A 15,878-nucleotide genomic window follows, 5' to 3' on the forward strand; every position below is an offset into this window, starting at 1 on the left:
CCCCCGCCCCCGGCCGCCGCCGCCGGGGGGTGCGGGGGGTGCGGGGGGCGCGGAGCGGAGCGCGGCCCCGCGGGGGGAAACTCTTTTGTTTGAAGGCGGCTGGGCGCTGCGGGAGCGGCCCGGCCCGCGGGCTGCTGGGGGATGTAGTCCGGTGGCGGCACACCCCCGCCCGCGGCGGCGGGCACCGGGGCGGCGGGGCCGGAGGGGGCGGGGGNNNNCGGGGGGGGGGGGCGCGGGGGGGGCGGGGCGGGGGGGGGGGGGGGGCTAGGCGGTCTGGGGAGGGGGACCCGCTGTGACACTGTGGGAGGGGGATGCGGGGACCCGCGGTGACACGAGTGGATGTGGGATGTGGGATGTGGGGGACAGGCTGGGACGCGGTGAGGGGGCTGCGGGGGACCCGCGGGGACACGAGTGGAGAGGCTGCACGGGGACCCGCGGGGACACGGGTGGAGGGTGGTTGGGGACCGCCTGGCACACGCAGGGGGGGCTGCTGTGGGGAGACACATCGCGCGGGGGATGGAGGGGCTGCGGGGGCACGCACTGTGCCACCGGGGTAGGGGCTGCAGGGGCACCACGCGGTGGCACCAGGGGAGGGGGATGCAGAGGATCCACCATGTGGAGGGGCTGCAGAGGGGCATGCCATGACGTGGGTGGGGGGTTTGGGGGGTACACAGGTTAGGGAGGTGCGAGGGGACCAGCCCTGCAGTGAACCAGGGGAGGGGGCTGCAGGGGAAGCCACTGTGACCCGGCTGGAGCGTGATGCAAGGGGATCAGGCATGGGTGGGAGGGTCTGTGGTGGGACCACTGGGCTGCAGTGGGATTCCCTGCCCTGTGTCACACGTGGAGGGGGCTCCTTGGGGTGGAGGGGGCTCCTCGGGGTGGAGGGAGCTGCGTGGGCACCCACGGAGACACAGGTGTAGGGGCTGTGTGGGCACCCACTCTGGGTTCCATCAGTGTGCACACCCCTGGCAGAGAGGGATTGCAGGAAAGAAGGGTCTGTGAGGGAACCCATTGGTTGCACCCAGCGTGGAGGGGTCATGAGTGGAAGGGGTCTGTGTGGGGACCCACCACGTGCCCCCCACTGTGGAGGGGTCATGGGCAAAGGAGGGTTTGTGTGGGGACCTGTTGCTCACTCATGGAGGGTGCTGCAGAGCTGTCCAGGGCTGGGGTCCTTCCAGAGACCCACAGGGGGTCCCTGGGAGGGGTGGTGGCTCTGCAAGGACACCTTGGGTACAGGCTAGCAGGGCACCAGGATCAACGGGGTGGCACAATGGGGCAGGAACCCCCCTCCCATGGACAAGGAGCTCCTTGTGAAGGAGGACATGGCCTTCCAAAAGGGTTCCCCACAAACATGGGGACCTCAGTCTTGCCGTGGGAAGACCCCCAACACCGCCAGGGACAACACTGCATGTCCACCCTGCCTGGGAATTATGGGAAACAAGAAGGGGGAGCCCCCCCAGCCCCCCAAGGCCTTGTAGTGGCTCCAGGCACAGCCAGGCTTGGTGAGGCTGCTGGGGCTCAGCTCCCCACCCTTGGCTCTGTGCCTCAGCAAAGCCCCCTCCTGCAGACTGGGAATGCTGGGGAGGGGGCCGTGGGACAGCCCTGCTCCCCGGGCTGGCCTTTCTCATTGAAATGAGGAGGATTCAGGCGGAGGGAAGCATTGACAATTGCTCCCCAGCTCCCAGCCAGCCGGGGCTGGGCGGTGAGTGTGTGAGCGCGCCGTTCTCCCCTCGCCCCTTTCTTCTCTTTGAATCAAACCAGATGTCTCCCATGAAATGAGATTGCCGGAGCTCACACTGGAGAGGGACAATGCAGAGGGATGCGAGCTCCCACCGAGCCACATCGCGCTGCAGCTCTGGCAATGGCCACGGCTGCGGCGAGGGCTGGGGGGGTGGTGGCACCGGTGCCTTGTCACCGGGGCTGGACCTTCCCACCCCCCCTCGCTGTATCCCGTGTGATTTGCTCTCTCTGGCTCTGGCATCCTTGCGGGAAGGTTTTTTGTTTTTTTTCTTTCCCCCCCCCCTACCTCCCCTTTCTGGGTTTACCAGCAGAAGATCTCAGCTGCGCCTAAACTCGGCAGATGGGGCACCCAGCACAAGGAGATGGCTCATCCACTGACTCAGCCGGTAAGGTGCTGCTGGAGCTCTCCCTGGGAGTTTGCCCAGGCACTTTGGGAAGGGGAATTTCTGCTTTCAGTTTGGTTTTTGGCATCCAGGTTTCCTGATGGGTGGTACAAACTCAGGGAGATGCTGGGACACAGCCGGAGGGGCAGCTCCCCTCTGCACGGGACCCAGCGTGGAGCTGCTGTGGGTTAGAGCTTGTGGTGTGCACAAAAAAAAAAGAGGGAAAAAAGTAAAGCTATGGGCAGGAGAACCCACCCACTGCTGTGTTTCATGCACCTCATTTTGGTCGTGCTGTAGAGCACTGTCCTGAATTGGGCTTTATTTCTTTTTTCACCCTTGTGTGGTGATGGGAGTGCTGAGAGCGGCAGTTTGGGATGTTTTCCTCCGTGGCAGTTTGGGATATTCCTTCTTCTAAGAGGAATGTCTGTTTGTTTTGGGATGTGACGGATGGTGGCTCCACAGGGCACACACACATCCCATGGCAAGTTTTAACACGGGCACTTGGCTGGGTGTGCCCCATTAAATGGCCAAAAATGTGCATTTAATGCACGTGGACATTCACACACACACACACTGCTGGTTCCCTTGCACACACCTGCTGGCTGTGGCCTTACTCCATGCTTACAACCAGGTGAAACCCTTGTGTGTGTCTGTGTGGGCATGTGTTACAGTGCAAACACAGAATTTTGCCCAAAAACCACACGTATTTGTGTGCACACACATCTCCATGCAGGGGTGTTCCCAGTGTGGGTGAGGACTGTGTGTGTCCGTGTGGTGGTGGTGGGAACTATGATGTTCTGCCCTGTAAATTATGGACTTTTCACTTGTCCAGGTTGGATCTTACATGTCATGCTCATAGCAATGCCTACTCTGGAGGCAGCACGTCATTTTAGGGACATGGTTTTGCTTCCACCTCCATTTTAAGTTCTGTCACGGAGGTCTCGGGAGAAGAAAGTGCTCCTGGAAATCAGAAAGTGAAAGGAAAAAAGGGAAAAACTATGGAGCTCCAGCTCTGAGCATTCCAGCAGCATGAGCCAGGCCCAGAAATCACCAAACTGATTAAAAAGTTTGTGTGACTCCAAAAAAAACCCTGAAAATTGAGTTTCTTCTCATTTGCCTTCTCCTGGGGCTGTCGGATTTCACTCTGGTTACATCACCTTGCTTTTCTGCACAGCCACAAGGTCTAGAAACTTACTTTAAAAACCAAAAATTCATACTCACACAGATTCACATGACTCACAGAGCTGGGAATTTAAGGCAACCAGAAACGCTCCTAGAAAAATCACAGGAATTGGCAACATGGGCAGTGACTAATCCTGATGGGTCCCTGATAGCAGCATCTCTCGGTTCGTACAATATTTTGGGGGCGTAGCTGGGCTACAACCAAGACTTTGATCCTCTTCCCAGTGATAGCAGCTGCTTGGGAATGATCTTACCTCCCGTCTGGCATCGCTGCCTCTGGGGAAGCTGGATTTCAGGAGTAATTCAGGTTAAAGTTAGCTCTGCCAGGTGGCTTGAGCCAGCTCCGTGAGCTGGAGTAGGTCAGAGGGGCTCACGTTGTGGAGCTGTTGGATCATTCCCAGCTCCCTGGATAGTGGGGTAAAAGGTTATTTTTGGGGGGCAGGTAGTGCTGTGAGGATTTCACCATGGGTGTAGTCTCAGCACAGCTCTATCCACTCAGCGAGGTTTTGGCAGAAACGCGGTGTTTCTAGTCAAAAAGCGGGTATTTCCAAAGGTTTGAAAATCCACATCCCCGAATTACTGTCAGGGAGGGGAAAAAAAAGTATTAATTAAAGCCAGGGATGGCAGCGGAGTCCTGGGAGCGGAGAGGTCGGGATCAGGCAGCGGCATCACGTGCCCCGTGCCGAGGCAGGAGGCTGCAGAACGATCAAAGAAAAGGGAGAAACTGCAAACTGCAGCTGCTGCCAGTGCCAGAGCCATCAGGGAGGGGTGGCCAGGCACCACGGCTGGTGACAGAAACTTCTGTGGGAGGCAGCAGTGAAGCTGGCATTGACTGAGGAGGTGCCAGCAGCCTGTCCTCAGGCAGAGCAGCGACTTAAGAGTCACCATCAAGAGCTAACGCGGGGAGAAACTTTCTGGATGGATTTGTGTCATCGATGTGAAGCCGAGTTTGGCACTTCCCAGTGCTGCATCCCTCTGCCCACCAACATGACCCAAGTCTGGGGGAAAGGTGGCAGCTGCTAGGAAAGGGTTAATGCTGTGGAAGCATCCCAGTCCCACAGGCTGAGGTGATGAGCTGGTCGTGGGGAGGACAAGGGGAGCAAACACCTGCTAGGAACCAGGACATCTTTTTTAGGCTTTTCTTCATTTTTATCTTACATAGAATCATAGAATATCCTGAGGTAGAAAGCTCAAGCTGGGATAACATTGCAACGAGTGCTTTGAGACATCATCTCCTTGTCTCTGGACAGCTCATTTCAGCAACTGCTCAGCTGCACATGAAACAGAAGTACCCCAAATGCTGGGAAGCTGTAAGGGCTCCCTTCCACTCTGAGCCCACGTGCTGGCCATTCCCTGTAGGACACGGTTCAGGGGGGACTCCGTGGTGGCCGATCCACCCAGGATGTCCCTCCATCCCTGCCTGTGTCCATGCAATTCATCTGCTGCCTGTTGACATTAAACCTCTTTTCTTTGTCAATGGGACTGGCAGCAAGAGGAGTCTCACTGTCCGTGGAAGGATCCTGAAGTGCTTTGCAAACATTTGTTAATTAAGCTGTTCTATGAGATAAGTAAATTAGCGCAAAGCCTGATCCAAAGCTCCTTGAAGTCCATTGGTTTTGGTGAGCCCAGGTCCATGGGATCAGGCCCAGGAGACCAGGTTTTAAAACCCCTCAATTTTGTTAAGAGCTCAGCATATTGGCTGCAGATGGGTGCTAAGCTACAGGGACAATCTGGCGCTGGGATCGCGGGTGCCGCACCCTTGGCAGACTTAGTTGTGTTCATAACGTGGAGGGTTTGGACTTTCTAGTCACCAGGGGTTTGTTTTTAAAAACTGAAGAAACTTCTGCTGAAATCTGGATAATTTTAGGTCTGGGATCAAAAGAGGGTGTTCAGTTTCAAGGTCACACTCTCCCCTTATTCTTGCTGTTTATACATGTAGTTCATTTTCCAAGGAACGCGTTTTCCTCCCATTGGAATCCCATCTTCTGCAAGCAGATAATTCCCAATTTCAACTTCCAGAACATCAGTATTACCATGAGTTTCCTTGGGTATGTCCCCTTTTGAATTTTATCCAGGGGCACGCTGGGGCTTTGGCACTTACCTGTGTCTGAATCTCCAGAAATCAGCCCAGGAACGCCGGCACAGCCGCGGATCCGCTCCGTGAGGATCACAGCCACCTCCACCGTGGTGCCAGTGGGGCTGGGCTCCTGCACGTGCTCCCTCTGCCTGCCTGGTGCATCCACCATCAGTCAGATGCTTCCTGGACATGTCAAGCCCGAGGCCCATGTGTTGGCCAGATGGTCCATGTGTGCCCAAAACCACGTCCAGGATGTGTTGGATTCGCTGTGTGTTCATTGTCAAGCTGTGCAGAGCATGTGCACGTATTTCTGTCCAGGAGACCTTGAAGGGAAACACTTCTTCATCCAAGGGACTCGCCTGTCTCCTGTTATCCTGACAAATGAGCCCTCTCTGTAAGGGGCCACCTGAGAGAGAGGGATGGGCCATGTTCCGAGGACAAAGGGAAATGGTTTCAAACCAAAATTAGGGGAGATTTACCTTAGGTATAAGGAGGAAATTCTTCCCTGTGAGGGAGGTGAAGCATTGGCACAAGTTGCCCAGAGAAGCTGTGGTTGCCCCATCCCTGGAGGTCTTCAAGGCCAGGTTGGATGGGGCTTGGAGCAACCTGGGATAGTGGGAGGTGTCCCTTCCCATGGCAGGGGGATGGAACTGGGTGAGTTTTAAGGCTGTGTTCAACACTGATCATCCCATGATTCCATGATTCTATGAATTCCAGTTTCACGACAGGAATGTGAGTCATGGAGCCAAAGCAGCTTGCACTAGGTGCAACAAGAGTGGTGCTGGCATTTCCGTGAGCCGCACACGAGCTCCCTCAGCACTGTCACATCTTCCCTCTTGGAGGCTCAGTGCACCCACTTTTAATGCTCTTTCTAGTTATGAGTTATTTTAAATGAAAACAGGGCAAGTTTATAGGAGGGGTGATGCCCAATGACATCCCATTCTTTCAGGAACATGGCTGTGGGTGGTGTTGGCTATTTTTAGCCAAAGAAGGCCAACAAAGAGTTTTGAAGCATGGATTTGGTGCTGGGGAAGAGTGACACTGATTATTCACACTCACAACATATAAATACATGTAAAAGAGATTTTTTTTACCTTTTATTTGCGTGTTTTCTTGCTGTTTATAAGACTTGGGTGGAGCTGGCATGTACAATCCTTAAGTCTTTTGTGTCTTTCTAAGCAATTTGATTGAAGTCATGCAGCAGGTCCGGGGCACAACCTTTCAGGTATGATTGTCACACAGGGCGTAGTCCAGAGAGCCAGCATCCTGATTTTTCTCCTCTGGACAAGTGCTCACTCCAATTTTGTGCAGAAGCATCTTCCCCTGTCTCACTGCCTCACTTTCCCCCATCATATTCCACAACGGTCGTTGCACATTTTGACAGAGATGAGGAAAGTCATTACGTTGCAGGTGATGCCTCCTTTCCAGGGAGGCTCTAATCATCCTGTCGTGCTCCAGAGCTCTTCCTGTCGCTGCTAATTTTAGTCTCATGGTGGAAGTTGCTGCCGGGAGCTCGGGCTGGGATGGAGCCTGAGCCACGCAGGTGTTGCAATCCTAATGCTGCACGGCAGTCTGGGTGCCAGGCCTTGCTGGGGAAAGTCTAAGAAACCCATCTCAACACTTTTTCAGCTGTTTTGCACTTGCTTATGCCAGTCTAGGGATGGCTGATGCCTCTCCAGAACCACAGCAGGGACAGTGGGGACCTGCTTTTCAAAGAGTTCAGTCTCATGCAGGCGCATAAACCAAGGGCCAGGTTTTCCCAGGTGTTCACATCCTGGCTCTGCCTGTCTGGGCAGGCACCTGAGGGAAAACTGAGCGATTCTGAGAGAGCAGGTCCTTGCTCTGCCGTGCAGAGAAGACCTTGTCAGCACAGGGACTTTGGGCACAAACAAGCGGGTGACGCTGTCAGGTCTTTGCATTGATTTTCTTTCTGCAGTTTCAGATTGTTTTGGAAGCACCTCACAGCTTGAAAAGAGGGTGTTTTATAATGGCTCTGGGCTCAGCCTAGCACTGCTCTGCTCTGGACACTGCTTTGGGTGGTCTAGGCTGGTGAGTGGGACACAGGGACCTGAGGTGTGAGAGACAGAGCAGAGGGACCCAGGGAAGCTGGGGCTGTCCCATCCCCTTGGCTGCAACCAAGTTCTAAGGGAGCTTAAAGCTCATCTAGTCCCAGCCCCTGCCATGGGCAGGGACACCTTCCACTATCCCAGGTTGCTCCAAGCCCTGTCCAACGTGGCCTTGAGCACCTCCAGGGATGGGGCAGCCACAGCTGCTCTGTGCCAGGGCCTCCCCACCCTCACAGGGAACAATTTCCTCCCAGTAACCCATCTAATGCTGCCCTCTGGCATTCCCCCTTGTCCTGTCCCTTCAGGCCCTTGTCCAAAGTCTCTCTCCAGCTCGTTGGAGCCGCTTTAGGCACTGGAAGCAGCTCTAAAGTGTCCCTGGAGCCTTCCCTTCTCCAGGCAGAGTTCGAGCACATTAAAAGTTTCTTAGAGTTCTCTTCACCTCTGCCTCCCAGGGGTTAACAATCCTGGAAGTACTTTGATTTCTAGGTTAAAAACCGGGAGGAACAAGGTCTTTGTCTAGCCTGGCATCAACTCCTGCTCTCAACCCACCTCAGTTTTGCCCTGGCACCACCACCACTACCACCACCACCACCACCACGTGCTGCTGCACCAAGCACACAGCAAGGCAGAATCAGGCCCTGAGCCAATTTACCCCTTCTTCTTTCGAGCACATTAAAACTTTCTTAGAGTTCTCTTCACCTCTGCCTCCCAGGGGTTAACAATCCTGGAAGTACTTTGATTTCTAGGTTAAAAACCGGGAGGAACAAGGTCTTTGTCTAGCCTGGCATCAGCTCCTGCTCTCAACCCACCTCAGTTTTGCCCTGGCACCACCACCACTACCACCACCACCACCACCACGTGCTGCTGCACCAAGCACACAGCAAGGCAGAATCAGGCCCTGAGCCAATTTACCCCTTCTTCTTATCAGTCTAGACATCCTCATTATCCAGATAAAAGTCTGATCCCTCCCTGAATCCCACTAAGCCCCTGCCCGTACAGCACTGGAGGCAGAGGGCACTCGCCCTCACCCAGGGCTCCCCTGCGGGTGGGAGATGCCGCCCCCAGCCCCAGTTCTGAGCTGGGAGCAGGTCACAGGGTGAGCGTGTGTTATTCCGAGTGCCTCGCCAATTACAAGTCATTACTAATGCTTTTATTACCATTATTTAATAGATCGTGTTAATTATTATTATTAATTTGCTTTAAAAGCAGTGTTTCCATAGCAACAGGGAGATGTGTGCTGCTTTTCAGGCACATCAAGTGGACACTTTCCCATCCCTTCCCCAACGGGCTGGCAGCCTACCACAGGGCTGGGTGATGGAGGGGGCTGTGCTTCGGTCCCCCAGGGGGTGGCACCAGCAGAGCCACCCAGGAAAGATGAGAGCACCATCTCTGTCACCGGAGAGTCCCTTGTGCCATGACAAAGCTCCTGTGGGATGCAGACTTTGTGCCTAAATGCTGCAGCTGCCCCAGGAGAGCAGAGCAGGTGTGGAAATGTTTGTGCCTCGGTGTGACCCAGGAGTGAAGGTGCTACTGTCAATCCCCACGTTGCTGATTCCCTGGACTCCCTCAGAAAGTGCCTCGTCTCCTTTTATGTTTTCCAGCCAGCTGCAGAAGGAGCAGCTCTTGGAAGCCAGGCTGAAGTCCAGCAGAGCTGGCTGCAGGACTTCAGGAGGTCTGCAGTGAGCTGGGGGCTGCTGCTGGTGTGCAGGGAAGCTCTGAGCCTCAGCAGGAGCTGCAGCAGTTCCAGGGGTGATGGAAGGACCAGCCAGGATGCTCAGGTGCCACTTTCCAGTCCAGACTGTCTACAGGTTCTGATCCAAGTATCCCTGTGCTCAGAGGGAAATGCTGGGGTTGGTGCTGGTTCCCCTGGAGCGTGCTGAAGGCTTTGCCACGGCTGGGAAGTGCACGCTGCTCTGTAGATTTACACACTAAAGGGGTTTAAACACTGAACCCGTGTTTAAAGCTGGCCTCTGACCCTGTGCCCAGCTGGCCTTCACCCCACACTGCCACAGCCACTCCTGCCAGGAGGGATGTGCCTCGTACACAGCTTCTGGGGTGTCATTTGATGGGGACCGTGTACCCTGTCCATTCTGGGGGTACCTCCGTGTCAGGCTGTGTCCTTGCGAGAGAAGTTCACAGCACAGGAGGTGCAAGAGGCCAAGCTGAGCCAGGAGAGGTCTGTCAGGGCATGTCCTGAGCCCCAGCACTGCTCAGGGAGAGCCTGTACCCAGTGATCACTCCAAAACAAGCTGGAGCACTAATTGCTGCCAGCCAGAACACAAGGCCCAGCACTGGGGAGCCCTTGGGGGCCACGGCTCCATCTGCCCAACCTAAAGGAGTCCCTGGAGGGCTGGAGCCAGACATGCTGTCACCTTTTCCTTGCTGGTCCAGGCGGCCCCAAGGGCTGCTCCAGGAGCAGACACACATCCCCACACCGGCGGGGTGCCCTGCCTCTGCCTCCTGCTGGCAGCTCATCACCAATTAACCTGCCCACTGCTTTCTGCGTTAGAACAGTGGAAATCCATCGTCTTCGTGAAGGTTCCAAAAGGCCAAGCCTGGATCCAGCAGCTCCTCAGTGGGGGTTTGGAAGCTGCGGCCTTAAGGAGGTGACAGCAGTGACACTGGGGGCACGCAGCAGCACTCGAGGCACTGGCTGTACAGCTGAAAGCACTTGCTCCACATCCCACACCACACCAGATCACCCTGCTCTCCTGGGGCAGTGCGTTCTGTGGGGCTGGGACGGGGGATCACCCTGTTCACCCTGCATGTCCCCGAGGAAAACAGCTCCCGGCAGCGTTTTGGGGTCAAAATTGGGAGTGGGACACTGTCACTGTCACCCCCCGTGCCAGCTGGGGCACTCCCGGGGCTCAGAGGGATCCGGCTGCCCTGGTGTGGGTAGGGGGGTGCGGGTGTGTCCAGATGGGACCCCCGGAGGGCGGTGACACTGCGGGGACACCCCTGCTGCCACTCCGCGCTGCACAAAAGCTGCCGAGGCCCCCGCGCCTCCCCCTGCTCCTCCAGAAGTGAAGAAACACAAAAGAGAGAGGCAGGAGGGCTGGGAGCGGTGGGAGAGAGGGAGGGAGGGAGAATCCCCCATGCCCGGAGCTAATCCCAGCTCCTCGAGGAGAGGGATCTCGAATAACAACCGTCCGTGGTCGAGGCCAGATGGATTTGATTTAATAACAAAGCAGGGGGGCTTGGGATCATTTCGGATCCTGGGCAAGCAGCAAAGGGCCCTCCCTGCGGTGTAAATCCGAGCGGGAGCTGCAGGCTGCTCTCCTGCTTCCCAAAATTCCGGGATTGCCCTGGCTGTGGGGACACAGAAGTGTGGGGACACAGAAGTGTGGGGACACATTCTGCTGCCCAGGCCACTCCAGGGGCTCTGCGTTTGCCACGTGCAGGGACAACCAGCAGGGAAAGGGGGCTGGGAGGCAATTCCTGAGGCTTCCACAGCCCCAGCCGGGGGGGTCTCACCATTCAGCTCTGCCCTGGGCTCAGAGCCCTTTGTGGAGGCTGCTGGTCCTGCTTTGTTAAGTCCAGGAGACCCCCAGTGCACCCCACAGTGGCTGAAGCCTCCCGCTCCTTAACTTCAGCATCTCGGGGGCAGGGAGGTGGCTCAGGACAGTGTCACCCTGCCCCTGTGCCATGCCAAAGGAGGCTGTGGGGTAGGAGAGGGGGTAGAACCCAGGGCAGCAATGCTGATCCCAGGTGTTACCCTGCTCCTGCCTCAAATTCCACCTTGGGTTTGCCCTGGAGAGGGTGGGCGAGCGCAGGGAGGAGTTTCCTGCACATGGCAAGAATTCAGCATTTGGGCAAAGCCCTCCCCCAGCTGTCTGAGGCCCCTCCTGCCCTCCCAGGAGCGCGGGGCCCTGTTCCTGACCCTGCAGTGGGCACCTTGGGCCGTGCCTGGCCCGTTCCCCTCCTTGGAGCAGCACAGAGCCAGTACCAGCAGGCGGGTTCTGGGCACCATCTGGCTGAAACAACACCAAAATCCCGGTGTTCATTCCTGTCCCCCGCCCTCCCCCGGTCCTCCGGGATGCTCCAAAGGCGACAGCCCTGTGGCTGGCAGGGTCGTGGTGCAGCAGAGCAGCACCTCGCTGCCGAGCCATCCCCACCGCCCTGTCTGCCAGTTGGTGCTCGGGCCAGCAGCCTCCCCGGAGATCTTGTTTCTGGAAACCGGAGCAGCCCTGGCTCTGCCTCGCCAGCTCCCCGCCAGCCCAGCACCTGCAGCTCCGCCTGCCACCCTTCCCATCCCGGCGCCAGCAGCGACACGAGGGCTCCTTGCTGCTCGGGGACGTGCCAGGCTGGGCTGGAAGGGCAGCGGGAGCAGCAAGAGCTGCACCCCAGGAGCAGGAGGGAGCCTGCGGTGCAGGAGCTGCGGTGCATCCCGTCCCCGCGGGCTGCGTGGCGCTGGGCTCAGCTCTGTCCCCGTGCCACACTGGCACTGCCACCAGCTGGGTTCTGATTGTCGCTGCCAGCCGGTGATGCTGCTGGCAGCGTGCCCGTCTCCTGCCGGCTCTCCGGGACTGTCTGTGGCCGGGAACCTTTTCCCCTTCTCTTTAAAAAAGCCTGGAGGGAGAAGCGGCTGTGCTGCCACTGCTGGGTCAAGGCGTGGTTGTTCATCAAGGGGGTGTCCCCGATGTCCCCGCGATGTCCCCCCCTGAACGGGGTGTTCAGAGCCTCAGGGACAAGCGCTGCCGGCAGTGCAGAGCCCGGCGAGGGGCGGCTTCTCCCCTGATTCCCTGGGGAAACGCCAGCCTGGAATGGGAGCTGGGGAGCCCTAATGAGGAGCAGCCTCTCCGGCTTGGCCCCGCGCCTGCAAAAATGAATCCAAAAAAATCCCCGAGCAGGGGGGCTGTGCTGGGGGCGGCACGGGACAGCGAGGGGATGGCACGGGACAGAGAGGGGATGGCAGAGGACAGAGAGGGGATGGCACGGGACAGAGAGGGGATGGCACGGGACAGAGAGGGGATGGCACGGGACAGAGAGGGGGTGGCACGGGACAGCGAGAGCGAGTACCCCCGCGCTGCTGGAGCCGGAGGGCTCTGCACGGGGGCCGGACGATTGCCGCTCCGAGTCTCCAGGCTGGGACTTGGCAGAGCCCAGTGACACCTCTGTCCCCAGTCCCGGGGGAGGCACGGGGCGAGGCTGGCCGTGCGTTCCACCCGCCGGGTGCCGGGGCTGGGCTGCCCGCTCTGTACTGCGGGGATCAGACACGAGATGGAGCTGCCGATCCCTCCTGTGCCCTGCCGGGCTCGGGCTGCGCTCCGCCGAGCCTTGGCCCCGGCCGGCCGGGCCACGGAGTGACCTTGGCATCACCTCCGCGGCTGGAGGCTCCCCTTGGCCGGGTCTGGGGGTGCGGGAAGGGTCTGGGGGTGCAGGCAGGGTCTGGGGGTGCCAACAGGATCTGGGGGTGCCAACAGGGTTTGGGGTAGAAGGGTCTGGGGGTGCAGGCAGGGTCCGGGAGTGCCAGCAGGGTCTGGGGGTGCCAACAGGTTTTGGGGTGGGGCAGGGTCTGGGGGTGCCAACAGGATCTGGGGGTGCCAACAGGGTTTGGGGTGGGGCAGGGTCTGGGTGTGAGCAGGGTTTGGGGGAGGGCATGATCTGGGGGTGCAGGCAGGGTCTGGGGGTGTGGAAAGGGTCTGGGGGTGCCAGCAGGGTCTGGGATGGGGCAGTGTCTGGGGGTGCCAGCAGGGTCTGGGGTGCCAGCAGGGTCTGGGTGTGAGCCCACGGTGACAGAGGGTTTGCTGCTCTCCTGTGCCCATGGGGACTGTGCCTGTGCCAGCCTCTCACTGCCCAGGGGTGCAGCGTGTCACACTGAGCCCAGCTGTGCCACAGCAAAGCCACAGGACCAGGCAGACCCTGAGGGTTCCAGAATCACTGAGGGGCTGGAAGAGACTTTGAAGCCACCTCCTTCCACCACGCTGCCATGGGCAGGGGCACCTTCCACCATCCCAGGCTGCTCCAAGCCCTGCCCAGCCTGGCCTGGAACAATTCCAGGGATGGGGCAGCCACAGCCTCTCTGGGCACCCTGTGCCAGGCTCTCCCCACCCTCCTCCTTTTGCAGAGCCTGCAGTGTGGACGATGCTGAATAATTAATAATTAATAACACATCGCTTTATTTGCATTATGATAATTTCCAGCATCCTCATAGGACAGCAGTCTTGGCTTTGCCAGGGCCACGTGTGGAAGCCCTACAGAGGGGACAGGTATTCATGGGACCTGCTGGTCACCAACACACGTGAGCTCCTCAGCAGCATCAGGATTGGAGGCAGTGACCACACACCAGTGGAGTTCACAGCCCTGGGGGATGCGGGACAGGCAAAGATTCAAGTTAGGACAGGAGCCTGAATTTTAGGAAAGCAAACTGCAAGCTGGTCGTTGGGAGCCCAAGAAACTGCCCTGAGGGACAAGGGGGCAGAACAGAGTTAGATGGTCTTTAAGGACTCTTTCCATAGAGTGCAAGAACTCTCAATCCATGTGAGAAAGAAACCAGGAAAGGAAAACAAGAGACTGGCATGGCTGAGGGGAGAGCTGCTGGTGGACTGGAAGGGCAGGAAGGGAATGGACAGGCAATGGGAGAAGGGATCATGGAAAGAGGACAAATGGCAACGGATTTAAACTTTAAAAGAGTAGGTTGAGTTTAGATATTAGGAAGAAATTCTTGCCTGTGAGAGTGGTGGCACCAGTACAGAGTGCCCAGAGAAGCTGTGGCTGCCCCATCCCTGGAGAGCTCAGGGCTGGGCAGGGCTTGGAGCAACCTGGCCCAGTGGAAGGTGTGCTGCCCGTGGCACGAGGGTGGGAGGGCTTTAAAGCTTCTTCTACCCCAATCAGTCTGTGACTCTGAGGTTCTATATACTTGAAGAGACCACCCCTGTGCAGACAAAGTGCCAGGTGTTGAGAGAGTCATGGAAGAATGGAAAAATGGCACAATGTGCCCAAGCCAGGCTGGCAGAGGGAGGCATGGACAGATGAGGGAGGCATGGACAGAGCTCATCATTGACAGAAGAGCTCTGAAGAGCCCAGGCCTCTCTGGAGGGTGGAGGGGATGCTTCAGCACTTGGGCTGGGCACTGCAGACCAGGCAGATCCGAGCACCCCGTGAGTGGGGCCAGGCTTTGCACACAGAAGGGCAGAAGTGGAGGCAGTGGAAAGAGAAACTCACCTGCAGCACGGAGCAGGAGGGCAGTTTGGTGCTCTCTGCCTTTGTCATTGGAGCCAGGAGTCATTCCCAGTGGGATCTGTCCTCCAGCCCCCCTTGTGCAGTGGTTCTTGGGGCTGGTGAGTGTCACAGCACCCTCTGCTCCTGCTGCCACTGGCCCCCACAGCCTCCATCCCTCTGCTCTCTGCAGGAGCTGGGGTCTCCAGCCAGCACAGCCCCCTTTCCTGGTACCACAAACTCCATCCTGCCCAGTCCAACCCCACCCCGTGGTCTCAGCTCTGCCCTCAAATCACAGCAGGGATCCCCGGGGCTTCCCCATCCCAAAACCTCCCGAAAGAGTGGCTGAACCACAGGGCTCCCAGCTCCCAGCCCACAGCCACGGGGCCCTTGGCAACAGGCAAACCCTGCCTTTGTCGTTGGAGCCAAGGGTGTTTTCTGATTGTCCAGGAGTCACTCCCAGAGGGTTCTGTCCTCCAGCCCTCCTTGTGCAGTGGTTCTTGGGGCTGGTGAGTGTCACAGCACCCTCTGCTCCTGCTGCCACTGGCCCCCACAGCCTCCATCCCTCTGCTCTCTGCAGGAGCTGGGGCCTCCAGCCAGCACAGCCCCCTTTCCTGGTACCACAAACTCCATCCTGCCCAGTCCAACCCCACCCCGTGGTCTCAGCTCTGCCCTCAAATCACAGCAGGGATCCCCGGGGCTTCCCCATCCCAAAACCTCCCGAAAGAGTGGCTGAACCACAGGGCTCCCAGCTCCCAGCCCACAGCCACGGGGCCCTTGGCAACAGGCAAACAAACAGCCCGGCGCTGCCTCCGTCAGCAGCGTGATTCACGGTGGGGCTGGGAGCCTGCTTGGCCACTGGGCCTCTCCTGCCTGGGACAAACTGGGATGAAACACTTCTTTTTTAATCGTGGTTTTCCTTTGATGTTAATCTGCTCACCTCTGCTGCCTTTTACGTCCAAACCCCACGAGGAGAACCGGGAGAACTCGAGCTGCTGCTGCTCCCGCTGGCCTGGGGGTGCTGCAGGAGCAGCTCCCAGGGGCAGAACAGGAGAGCTTTGGCCATGGAGCTGCTCTGGCTCTGTCCCCTGCTGCCAGCCCCGGGTTCCCCCTGCAAACCACAACTCAGGGCCTCCCTGGGGACATTTTGGGGCTCCAGGCCCTTCCTCAGAGCCAACACACAGAGCTTTCTCTGTGGGGCGGGTTTGTTCACCCTGCTTTGGGGAAAGATTTCTACTCCCAGCCTCAGGGCTGTGCAGGGGTGGGGGTGAG

The sequence above is a fragment of the Passer montanus genome, unplaced genomic scaffold, assembly GCF_014805655.1.
Source record: "Passer montanus isolate IOZ18808 unplaced genomic scaffold, ASM1480565v1 scaffold154, whole genome shotgun sequence".
Lineage (NCBI taxonomy): Eukaryota > Metazoa > Chordata > Aves > Passeriformes > Passeridae > Passer > Passer montanus.